The sequence below is a fragment of the Leptopilina heterotoma genome, unplaced genomic scaffold (assembly GCF_015476425.1).
Source record: "Leptopilina heterotoma isolate Lh14 unplaced genomic scaffold, ASM1547642v1 Lhet_11, whole genome shotgun sequence".
In the NCBI taxonomy this organism is placed as follows: Eukaryota; Metazoa; Arthropoda; class Insecta; order Hymenoptera; family Figitidae; genus Leptopilina; species Leptopilina heterotoma.
This window is the reverse complement of record NW_025110829.1, coordinates 3,729,086-3,742,900: the sequence shown is the minus strand read 5'-3', so window position 1 is coordinate 3,742,900 and position 13,815 is coordinate 3,729,086. Positions and strand designations below refer to the sequence as shown.

Below are 13,815 nucleotides of genomic sequence, written 5' to 3'. Positions count from 1 at the left end.
TATAGAGAATGGTTCCACGAGCGTTCCAGGAACGGGTTTTTTTCGTTCTTAACCGAAGGGTCAATGATTTCGGATCCTCATCATTTATCTAAAATGCTTCTCTCGTATTCTATAATTTATCTAGCGTGTCCTGAAATTCTCACTTTTTGTTCCCCGCCTAATTCAAGTAGGAAGTCTCATCAATTTTAAAAGTGGCTTTCAACATTTCGTATAGAAAGACAACAATCAACAATTTTTTATTGTTGAAATCTATTTGAATGTATTTTTTGTGAATTAAAATTTAGTATGTAGAACTTTTCGAATGGAAAAATTTAGACGTCGAATTTCAGTATTTTTTGAATTTTAATTTAAAAAATTTAATTTTAATTGCTGATATTTTTAATTAATTTGTATTTTTCTTTGTACTTTTTCCCTCGCGTGGAAATGATCCTAAAATTGATGACTGAATGAACCAGGATGTTAAAATAATTGCAAAGCTTGGCACTGATCGATTAACTTGACTTGAGAAGAAAATTAAGAATATTAGATTAACGATATTCATGAATTTAAAATGTAGCTCGACGTTCTGAATAGGAGTGTAACATGCGTGCCTTAGCAATCGGCATAATCATACAAAGTTGATTGTGGATTACTGATATACATATATATATATATATATATATATATATATATATATATATATATATATATATATATATATATATATATATATATATATATATATATATATATATATATATATATATATATATATATAAATGTTATAATGCACGCGTGTGAATCGATTGGCGTAATACCGATATGCTCATAATGGTTGCATTTTATGTCATGATTAGCAATCTAAGATTCCGATTTCTTTCTTTTTTTTAAATTCCAAGTCTTTCTATCTCAAGACCACAAAAAAATGGGATTTCTCCCCAAAAAAAGTATTTTCGATAAAAAAAAATTTCATCTGACTTTAAAATCTCTTGTAAAATATTTTCACACTTTTCAAAAATTTGAGAGAAATACTACAAAATTAACTAAAAATATACTTCACACTAAACATTTCAGAAGGAAATTGAAAATTTTTTAAATCTATGCAAAATTGCTTCCTTAGAGTCTGTATCGTATTTTTTTATTAAAACGATTTTGCATTACCATAAATACATTTTTGCGGATTAAAAAAAATATTGAAACACTTTTACAACACGAGCTTATATATAAATGGAATTTTTTACAATTGAAACTTATGGAACTCTTTGAAAAGTTCGATTTTCTCCAAGTGCCATTTTCGGACTTTTATGGAGTTCCATATAAAATTTTATTTTCCACTCCCCCGTAGCGACAATCTGGGTCCTTTTCATTTTTTTCGACGAAAAAAAGAAGCAATATTTTCGTTTCAAAGCGGAAAATTTTCATTTTAAAGTCAAGCGATTTTTTTTACGATTCATCATTTTTTTTCCTATACAGTACATACTTTTTTTTCATTTCTGTTTTTCTTCTTTTTCGAAGAAGAGAAAAATTCTTCATAAAAAGAGAAAATAAAAATTTGAAGAGTTGAAATTTCTATTTTTGTTATATCAATTACAAACGGGTGGAGATAATTAAAGAAGAAAAAATGATGAATCCAAGATCAGTGTCGCATTCACACGAGAAATAAAATTAAAAAGCGTGAAAATCGTGCTACTTGTATATTTCTTTATATATATATATATATGTTGAAATTAAGCTGACCATCATCCAACACTTTCATCCTGTCCCAAATCCAAAGTGACTTTCTTTGCAAGGCTGAAAAACACTTTCTTAAAATATATATATATATATATATATATATATATATATATATATATATATATATATATATATATATATATATATATATATATATGTGATATCAATCGCACCCACATGACTCGACCGTATTTCCTTTTTAAAATGCAGAATGAATTCTGTTGGGGAACAATGCATGATTGTCATAGAAGAGGTGAAATAAAATTTTTCGCACGAATTTCTATATAAAACAACAGAGAGTGCCATATAACTCTAACGGATGTTCAGCTGATTAGATATATATATATAAATTTTTCTGAAAACAGTAGTTCATTACTTGTGTACTTTATAACGATCTTAGGTTGAGTAATCAGTGATTTTATTTCTCGAGTTATGCACGGTAAAGATATACAATTCATACTAGAGATCTTTTTCCGCAACTGTAAATTCTAAATAGGAGAATTGAATTCTTAAAAATACAGTAGTCTTGTCATTAAATTTTATAATCAAAATGTTATATTTTAACTTTTTGAAATGTGAAAATTTACGGTAGGACCACTAAATGTAAAATTTGATGAAATTCGAAAATGACGAAATTTTACAAAATGCAGTAGAATATCTTAGGGAACATTTTCCAATTTGAGAGTTTTTACTGTGTAATATAGAATTGAATTTTTTCCTATATAAAATCCTAGTTTCTAGATACTGTAAAATTATTCTGTAGAAAGAGAAAAGTAGTAAAAAATATGAAAAATAGGAAAATAAAATATACTAAAGATATAGTAAAAGAAAATACTAAACATAGCAAAAGAAAATACTGAAAATAGATAGTAAAAAGAAAATACTAAAATTAGCAAAAAATAAAAATGGTTATAGTAAATGATGAAAATAATGATAAATAATAACATTCATAGTATTATAAAAATAATAATACTTTTGTAAAATAATCACAGCAAAAACCGAATTTTAACTGCAAATTTATTAAAAATACAGTAAAACCTCTTGTAAAATATTTTTCCATTCGACAGTTTCTACAGATTTGCCAAAGAAAAAAGGACATACCGAAAAAAGAATTAACTTGTTAAATATTTAAACAAAAATTAAGATTCCAGGACACTTTTCCGAAACTTTCCGAATCGAAAATTTCGAAACTTATTGTTTCCGAATTTAAAAAATGTTATTTATTCAAAAAAAAGTTTTATAAAATGGCAAAATGATGAGCCACAATTCTTAAATACTCAAGAATGCGATTTGAATTTTTGTATTCGTCGTTATCCAAAGCAATTAGTCTTATTTCGAAAAGGAAATAATAATTTTCTTCTTCAGGAATTATAACTGTATAAAAATTTGACAAAGTCTAGAACTTTTTCAATACATTAATTCCCATATGGAGAAACTATAATTATTGTATTTCAAAATAATTAATTGGATTAATAGACAAATTGAAAACAAAAAAAATGTACAATACTTTTTTTGTTTTCTTATTTTCAATTGTTTAACGATAATTATTTAAACAAGTCAGTAGGAAAAGTTCTGTAGAATTTTACTATTATACTTATTTTATTGATTCTATAGAATTTTTCTATAAAATTTTCTATAAGATTTTTCTAGTAAAATTTATGTAAAATTATTTACAATTTATTTAGTATTGTAATTTATAATATTCATGTACTCTATTCGCTTCATTTCGTTTATGAGCGAATTTACATTCCATCTAGTCGACAAATTAATTAATTGTATTGTCGCGAAATTCAATTAATATGTTAATATTAATAATTTATGACTCATTAATATCTATAAAAAAATTGGGTAAATTTCTACATCTAATATTTACTAGAATTTATATAGAAATTCTATTGAATTGTTTTAGTGCAATTCTATAAAATGTTTACTAGATTTTATGCAGAATCATTCTAGTATAAAATTCAAAAGAATTTTTTTGACTGAAAAATTGTTTATTTCTTTAAAACTATTATTAATTCAACGTAAAAAATGAACAATTGTAAAAATAATTTTTTCCTGTACGTCGTATTTTGTTCATAAAGTAGTTATAAATAAATACGTTTTGATAGATTCTCTACTAAAAAATGTAATCAGAAAATAGTAATTGAATAATTGAATTTGTAATTTGTAATTCATGAAATTCTCTGGGAACCAAAATCTAAACAAATTTTTACTTCATTTTAAAAACAAAAATTCAAATTTTATTCTTCAAAAACTCCCTTGAAAAAAGGAGCTTTAAAAGTAATTGAAAAAAATGACGATGATCCGAATATAAAAAAGAAATTTGCGAAAACTTTGTATTTATTAAATATAAATATTTAAAAAGTATTAGACATATATGTATTTTAGAAAGACTTGTTGAAGGTGAAATTCAAGACAGTCGAAATAAGAGCCACGAGAACAATAAAATGCGTAGTGTATAAGTAGATAGAATAAAAATGGCCAAATCCTCGATTGTATTTGTATGAGATGCGGGAGTTGTGTGTGAAACAGGTCGAACCGATAAGAATTCTTTCTTTCCCTCTCTTCTCTCTTTTTTTTTTAGACAAATACATTTTTTTCTAATGATTTTACGACACGAAAGTAACTGTCTGGTTAACACGATCTTATCGGTTTTTAATGCTCTCTGCAAACAATGAACATTAGCAAAAAAGCATGACGAGTGTCAATGCAACGCTTTGCGACATGACGTTAGAAACAGAAAGAAGAATGTACATCCGAAATTAATTTTTCCCAATTTTTAAAATTTTTTAATATTTGAAAGTTTATTACCTAATATTTTCGATTTCAAAGAAAATTATTTTTTTCAACCTAAAAAAATATTTCTTTATTAAATTTTATAACTTAATATCAGATGTAAATTTTTTATTTCTATGATAAACTGAAGACGGAATTTATCAAGAACATTTCCGATCCAAACAAAATCTAACAAATGTTTGTTTTTCTCAAAAGTAAATTTTTCTCTTTTGTTTCTTATCTTATATAATAAAATGTAAAAGACTTTCTCCAGTAATGCAATTGTTCTGATTGTAAAAAATTGTGGGTAGAAAATATTTTCAACAATTCAGTAGATAAATATTCGAATTTTAAATGTGGTATAACAAAAGAAAATAGAATTTTATGATTCAAAGATTTCTTGTTATTCGTTAAAATGCGAAAAGTTTCTGAAACAGAAAAAAAAAATTTCGTCTAAGCGTTGTAGCCATAAATAATAAGATACTTTTAAAGTACCCGCCCAATGTATTCAGCTTTTATCGAGAGAAAAAGTCGTTGTTTGTAAATATATTCTATAATATAAAAATAATTATAAAATGTATATTTGTTATAAAAAAAACAGTTCTTCTGCTTATTGTCGATAGACTGTTAAAGGCTGGACTCCAAACTAAGAAACAAAAAACTATGTAGATTCAAGAATCAATTTATATTTTTTTCATTCACGTCGAATTAAATCTTGCGAAAAAATATTATAAGCACATAAGAGAATAAGACTAATACTGAAAAACAATTATTATTATTAAATAAATTATCGAAAAAGAAAATTGATAAGTCAGGAAATTCATTTATAATATAATTTTTCTAGAATATTTGCATGGAAAAGAAAAAATTATTTTCAGAATTCCGAAGAGCACAAAATATTGTCATATAAAATAATATTTTTTCGCATGGTTTTTCCATAAATAATAAAAAAAATTTACAAAAACTGAAAAATATAATAAGATTCACATTGACAATTATATTTATTTATATAATAATTATTTGAAGAAACAAAAATGTAATTTGCGTAAATTTAATTTTGACGTGAAATTTTTAAGGATTCATTCAAATAAAAAAAATATTAAAAAATCTATAAATATCCTATAATATGAATTAAATGCATGATCTTAAAGTATTTTTGTAAACGTCTGTTATTTAAAGAAAAATAAAGAGTCTTTTGAAATTCTAGCCTACAAATTGTGTCTCTAGGACCAATTTACAATGTTGGTAGGATAGTTTTGGGAAAAGTGCTTGATACTCAATACCAAACTAATGATTCGTGATATGAGAAATGTTTATCATTAATTAAGTCATTGATTGAGTAAGTAGTTCCTTAATATTGGAGAATTTGTATATTGACGAAAGTAAATAAAATATATTTATCTGACTATATATATACTATGTCTTCTTTCTACCCTTCATTATAAAAAAATGTTTAATTACTATTAATTAAAAAAATTATTAAAATCTATAAATAATAAAATTCATAATTCAAAGAATAAATTTTCTGAATTTATTTAATTTATTTCTGAATAATTAATTTAAATTAATATTAATTACAATTTAATATGTTCATTTGAGCGGATGGGAAGAAGAACTCGCCGAGCGCTCAACTGAAAGGGATAGTTCCAGTCAGGTAGCAGTGTGTGGCCCAGAGGCGCTCACTGCTACCTGACTGATATTATCCCTTACAACCGCGCGCTCGGCGAGTTCTTCTTCGCATCCGCTCATTTAGTTACATTTTTTAATTTAATTTCTGTTTAATTATTTAATTTTAGTAATGTACAATTTAATTATATTTTCATAATGCGGTGCAAAAAAGGGCACTTTTTTGCACCTTGTTATGAAAAATATCGTTCGTAACTAGTGCTAGCAGTTGCCAATTTTTGAGCTTCGCTTCGCCTACAGTTTGTTCCAAAAAAAGTGCTCGTTCAAAAATTGCCAACTGCTCGCACTCGTTACGAAATATACTATTTTGCTTTTAATTATTGAAATTACAGAGATCAGAAAAAGTCATCTTTTCACCTTTTTGCACCTTTTTTAAATTTTTTGTAAATTTTCCTAATATTTTTAATCAAAAGTTTAGTTTCTAAACATTTTTAATTAATTTGTATTTTAAAAAATCTTTTCTTAATTATTATAAATTATTACTAAATATGTACATTATTTTACACTATAAATTGTTAAATTTTAATTTTTTAAAATCAATATTTTTAATGAAAAGTTTAGTTTCTAAACATTTTAAATTCATTTATAGGGTAAGTGTGGGTATTCCTGCGAGTGACACAATTATTGCGATTTTTAAAAAATTATTATTTTCATTTTGAAATACACGCCTAATTTTTTCAAAATAATTACAAAAATTATTTTGAATCTTACTTGATAGAATAGCTCATAAAAATGTACATTCCGACAATTATTTATTTATTTATTTAAATTTGAAATATATTATGACAGAATTCTGTGAAATTATCAAATATGGCAGTCATGAATACATATTAAAAACCATTGATATTTCCAATATTCACTATAGTATACACGTTTCAGTGTTACTAATCAAAGAAGTACACTTTATTATTTGAAAAATATATTAATTTACCCATATATTATTGATTTTCAATTAATAATACTTAAAACTATATTAGTAGCAGAATTTTTACTGCATGTTAGTATTATTGCGATTTTTAAATACGTTTACTGCGCAACGCATACTAAACATAACCTCTTTTTTGACAACCAGCGCGCTATGCGACACCTGATTTTCTGCAATAATGCTCGCACAATAATTGGTGTTTCCTTGATAAATGTCACACAATATTAATCGCGAGTCAACAATAATACATGTGTTGACAATTAGTTTTTAATTTACTTTTTTAAATACAAATAAGTAACGAAATTTGATTGAGTTTAATGATTTGGAAAATATAATAATTGAACTTTAATTTGTAATTGAAAAAACTGCATTTTATTTTTTCGTAAACTTAGACGAGCTTCGCAAAGTTAACCTACACTAAAAATTCGCAGAAATACCCACACTTACCCTATTTTAATAAATTTTAATTTGTTAAAACTTTTGTCGATTAAAATCTTAGTTAAATTTAAATTAAATTCAACATATTTAATTTTTGAATTTTTCAATTTATCTTATTTTTAATGAAGCTCAAATTAAGTGAAATATTTTAAATAAATATTTTTTAAAATTATTAACTTCAATAAAAATCAGAAACGTAAATTAAACATTTTCAAAGTTTATAAATTGTTTTTCTCAAATATGACGCAATATTATAATAAAATTTGAATTCGAAAAGGATTTTATTAAAAATCTTGGTACTTGTTCAGTGTTTTGAATAATCTGAATCACTGTTAACTTAATATATGGGTGATTCTACAAAATCCCAAGTAGAAATGTAATACTGGCATAGTACTGATCTTGTACTGACTGCCAGTATTGCAGTACTGACTCCAGTACTAAGTCAGTACTGGGAAAACCCTGGCTGGTAACGCTGTCCAGTACTGATTTTTACCGGCGGTCAGTATAAGCTCCTTATTTAATTATTAAAGCATGGGGAGTAATTTATTGAATACTAATAATTATTATTAGTATTAATTATTATTAATTAATTATTAGAATTCCTTTTATTAAAATAAGTTTTAAAAAATATTTTTCTTATTTTTTCATTATTTATTTAAATCTTATTTATTTAAATTAATGACTAAATTATTATTATTACTGGTTATTAATTATTTAAACTTATACTTTATGTAACACTGTTAAGAATTATACACAAAACACTTAAAACTAAGACGGAAAAATATCGCACGCACGGGGGACCGAACCCTAGACCTCGAGGACGCAAGTCGAATACACATACCGCATAGCCACGCAAGCTCGGGAGTTATCTCGCATAAACTTCCTTTTGAATTGTGGGACCGATATATAAGTACATATATCTTTATATACATTTTATCAAGTCATTATGTAGTAATTAATAGATACATCATAATAATATGGTAAAAATTATTAATATAATTATTTATTTATTATTTATAATCTAATTATTTATTAAAATAATAATAAAAAAAAATTTATTTAAGAAAAATTTTTGTTAAATAAATAAATAAAAATATATATACAGCTTTAAAAAATAAAATTTTTTTTATTATTAATAATACGTAATAATTCTAAAAATAATTAATTAATAATAATTTATTATTATATTATTAAAATATATCTATTAGTTAATAATAAATTAATAAAATGTTTGATATTATTGTTGATGAATAATGTTTTTACAAATCTTTGCAAATATTTTAATTGTTAATAAATCAAACGATGTTTAATGTTTAATTACATTATAACAAATTTTGATTGTTTTTTTAACTCCTTCGCAGTACTGATTTAGTGTTAAGCCAGTTTTCTGCCAGTACTGATTTTAGAACTTTTCTAACTCCGACATAGTACTGATTCGGTTTTGGAGTCAGTATACTCCCAGTACTGATCGGGTTCCGAAAGTCAGTACCGACGGTCAGTACTGAGTCAGTACCATGTCGGTGTTTAACTCCGTCCTAACTCCGGACATTTCTACTTGGGAAGAGGGAATTTTGATGTCTGAACCATGTTTTGTATATTAATTTTGGAAAGAATAATTTTACTTTTAATAAAAATTGTAGATCTTAATGGTTTCTATTATGGCACAGAAAAAAAACCGATGAAAAAAAATATTTTTTTGCAAAAAATACACATTATAGTGCTAAATTCTCATTCGTCTGGCATGTCCCTTTGGGAGAATGATAGTTGTAGATTACTAATATGGAAATAATTATGATGTTTCTCTATATCTTATTTATAAAATATCTTCGCGAAGTTTGTCCCCTGAATTTGTTATCATTCGTCTGGCAGTGCAAAAAATGTAAAAATTATTAAAAATCAACATTCTGATGAAGTGACTGTTCGTTGTAGTTGTTAATCAAACTAAACTAAATGTGATACCAATCGGGTTTTATTGAATCTTCTAATCTATTAACCAAGATTTCTCAATTTGTGACGGAGATTGTGTTGTGACCAGACAAATTCTCATTCGTCTGGCATACATTTTTTAAAAAAATATTTTATTTTTTGGTTATTCTATAGACTTATGTTTTGTAGATTATTATTCTCTAAAAGATAGTACTGAAGGATTTTTTCGTTTAATGTTATTTTTCTATTTTTTAAACAAAAAATGCCAAATTCTCATTCGTCTGGTTCTTATTCGTCTGGCACTTTTGAGATAGGATGTATACTATATCACTAAAAATAGCGTAAAACTAACAATTTTCAACTATATTGTTCGATTTTCTGGTCTTAAAATAATCCTAATTAAATTTACAAGAAATTGCTATAACTGATTTTTCAATTTTCATTTCGCATAAATAATTATGTTGACATAAACAAACAAATGGAATAAGTATTTTTTTATATAAATAAAGTTTAGCCCACTAAAATCAAAGTAGTTCTTTATTATTAGACACTTGAACTTACTTTTACAATTCTACACGGAGAGAAATTTATAGTAGTGGGTAACATAATTGTGGTTAGGGTGACCATCTTTAATGCTACGTATACAGACAGCTATCTAGATAGTCACCGTTACCATCAATATCATCAGGAGTAACATCTTGGTAGTACGGGGTAGCATAACTATATTTTTTTTAGCATCTGTGATGGTTGGCAGTAGCATAATGATAGTATCGTGTAACATCATCTTTTTAACATCAAAATCTGACTATCCATTTCTCTCAGTGTATAGTAAAATGTTTATTAATGAAAAGAGTACATACACTGAGAAAACGATTTATTTGGTTCAAACATATTTTGTTTAAATCAAACTTAAAATATTTTTGCTATACACTGAGAGAAATGGATAGTCAGATTTTGATGTTAAAAAGTTGATGTTACTCGATACTATCATTATGCTACTGGCTACCATCAAAGATGTTACAAAAATATAGTTATGCTACCCCGTACTACCAAGATGTTACTTCTGATGATATTGATGGTAATGGTGACTATCTAGATAGCTGTCTGTATACGTAGCATTAAAGATGGTCACCCTAACCACAATTATGTTACCCACTGCTATAAATTTCTCTCCGTGTACATAAAATAAGGGGACGAACGCGTGGTTGAAAGGGATAATATCAGTCAGGTAGCAGCGAGCGGCTCAAGGCTTGTCTCTGCTACCCAACTGGTAGTATCCCTTTTAAGCCTCGCGTTCGTCCCCTTATTTTATGTAGCCCTTCAATTGTGCTTATAGAAACAAATAGACCATCTGTAATTTGTTAAAAACAATTATTAATTAAATTACAACAAAAATTAATTAAACTGATGACTTTTATTGATCCTCGTAAAAATCGTTACTTGGGGGTTTTCGGGGTTGCTGATTAAGAACCTAATGTCAGTTTTAAAAATTTTTCAAATTTAAAATGGCGGATCCAATATGGCCGACGATTTTGGAGAAACTTAACATATTCGTCTGAAAATCGTTACTCGGTGATTTTCTGTTTCGCTTATTACTAATCCGAGGTCAACTTTTTTCAAATTAACCATTGTTTTTACAATTTGTTTAAACAATTTAATTATGTTTTTTAGTTCTACTACTATATTTATAGTTCATAGATGTATAAAAATAAATAAATAAATTTTAAATAATTTTTAATAATCATAATTAATTAATTAATTACAATTTATTATTATTATTAATTATTAATTAGTTAAATAAATTAAATAAAAATAAATTAATGAATTATTAAAAAGTAAATTCAAAATTAAACTCAACGTTAAAAACTAGAGGTGTTCTCAAAGTATTTAGTATTCGATTTTTTCGGGTACTCGATTTCTTTTCAGTCCTCGGAAATTTCTGTATGCATCAAGTATTCCGTATTTTAAATAATCTTAAACTATCTGATTCAAAAGTTGCGAAAATGTTGGTAACTTGTAAATTGTTAGCTCTAACTTTTCCTCTAGGTTAATAACTTATTTAACGTCGTTTAAATATATTTTACAAAATCAAATTTAATAAAAATCGAACAATTTGTTTAAAATTATTTTAATTAGATTCTTAATCAGCGACCTCAAAAACCCCCGGGTGACGATTTTTAGACGAATACGATAAGTTTTTTCAAAAGTCGTCCGCCATATTGGATCCGCCATTTTGAATTTTGAAAAACTGACATTGGATTCTTAATCAGCAACCCCGTAAACCCCCGAGTAACCAATTTTATAAAAATCCATTCATTAATTTTTATGTTAATGTGAATTTTCTTAACACGATTTTAATTCTCTGGATAAATTGTTTATAAATAACCATAACTTTTGTAATTTTTAATATTTTGTCTGGCCACTTATGGATGTCTTTATTAGTACCATTAACTTGAAGTTAAAATACTTTTCAGACCTTAAATGAGAAAAAAATGTTGTGTCCAAATTTTCTTGATTTTCGTCCTTCGTTTGTAGAATCACCCATATATAGTATCAAACTGCAACGAATTGATACTAAAAATGTGAATCAAATCAAAAATTGATCTACATTTTTGGCATCAATTTGATCCAATTTAGTATCAGTTTGATACTTTCAAGAAAACTGTGATTTCAAAAAATCGAATTTTTATTTATTCCTAATTTTAATTGATAAATAATTGTCAGTCCTATCAATAAATTTTAAACATCTTAATTTTTAATTATGAAGAAAGAAATAAAATTACATACCTAGTCAAAATGTTAAAAAAATAAGAAAATAATTTTACATATTCCACAAAATTATTTGTAAGATAATTTTTTGTGAGGAATTCAATAGTCATAAATTATTAAAATCATAATCAGAAAATATTTTAATCCTTTTTGAATTTTTATTTTTCTTAAAAATTGGTGTATTTTGAAATCCATGCATAATTTTGAAGAAAATATGTTTCTAAATCCACAAAAAAATTGCCAAATGAAAAAATTGATTTTCACAATTTTTAACCATTTTTTTGAAAAAAAACCTTTGTTATTAGACTGAAAATTCTAAAAAAAACCATTGTTATTCAATTCATTTGCTTTTTTCTAACTAATTTCAGATCATTATTTTTAATATTTTTATATATAAAAAATAAAAAAAAAACAAAAAAAGTAGGTTAAAATTATGATTTGAAATTAGTTAGAAAAATAAACAAATGAATTTCTATGTACAAAAATTGAATAACAATGGCATTTTTTGGCATTTTCAGCCTAAAAACAAAGATTTTGTTAAAAAAAAATGCTTCAAAAATTGTGAAAATCAATTTTTTCATTTGGTATTTATTTGATTTATAGACAACTATAGTCGTTCATTTGATTCAAATAATTTTTTTTTCAAAGTAACATAATTATATTTTAATTCTTAAAATAAAAAATAAAGTAAACATTATACCTAATATTATTTTGAATAATTATTCAATAAGTACATTAAAAAAATTTTTCTTTTAAATCAGATGGTAACAAATCCATTTTTTTACCCTAATTTCAATGAATGATTATTGATGAATAATTAATAATAAATAAACGAAGGGTGATAAAAATAAGAATAATTAAATTTTTAGTTATTTTTTTCATTGTACTGTACCGTTAGATGGAAATTTACCAGCAGATGGTAACTTACCAACAAATGATACGTGAGTATAGATCTTATCATCTAATGGTAACTTTAGTGACACTTTAAAATTTTACCATTAGATGATAACTTCTAAATAATTGAAATTTTCTATCAGAAAACATAAGGAGATAAAATACTTTCGGGCGCCAAATTTAGGTGTCACTTTTAATAAAGAAAAGCTATTTCTGGAATTTTGCCCTTGTTTCTGGAAATTTAAGTCGATTAGCTGAACTAAAAAAAGGACTCACGAACGTATTTATCTGATAAGCCTCTTGTTAAATAATAACTAAAACATTGTAATAAGAACTTTACATGTTTTCATGAAAATTTTCTCATTTATATTATTATGCAAAAAAAGTGAAATATACTCTCCTTGCATATATGCTTCTAAGCAGGTAACTTAAACAGTTATGCGAAAGAGATGATATAAGTCAAGTATAGAATTCAAAGTTTAATGAAATGTTAATTTAATACAAAGTAAATATTGAAATAATATTTATGACAATGAAAAATTTATATTTTTCTAATATATCGATATAATTTCATTTTTCCTATATTATATTAGCTCTTGAAAAAAATGATAAAACTAATAAATAAAAAAAACTTGCTACATTTATGGAAAGCACCTTATAAAGTAGATGAGTACAAAAAAAACCTG

The 13,815-nt window shown here is 25.1% G+C and overlaps 1 protein-coding gene across 1 annotated transcript in view; it reads right to left on the bottom strand.

Annotated features, from left to right (window-relative positions):
* LOC122504336 (E3 ubiquitin-protein ligase RNF181-like) overlaps positions 1 to 13,815 on the bottom strand; it is a 250,891-nt gene that overhangs the window by 144,478 nt on the left and 92,598 nt on the right. The window lies entirely within an intron of this gene.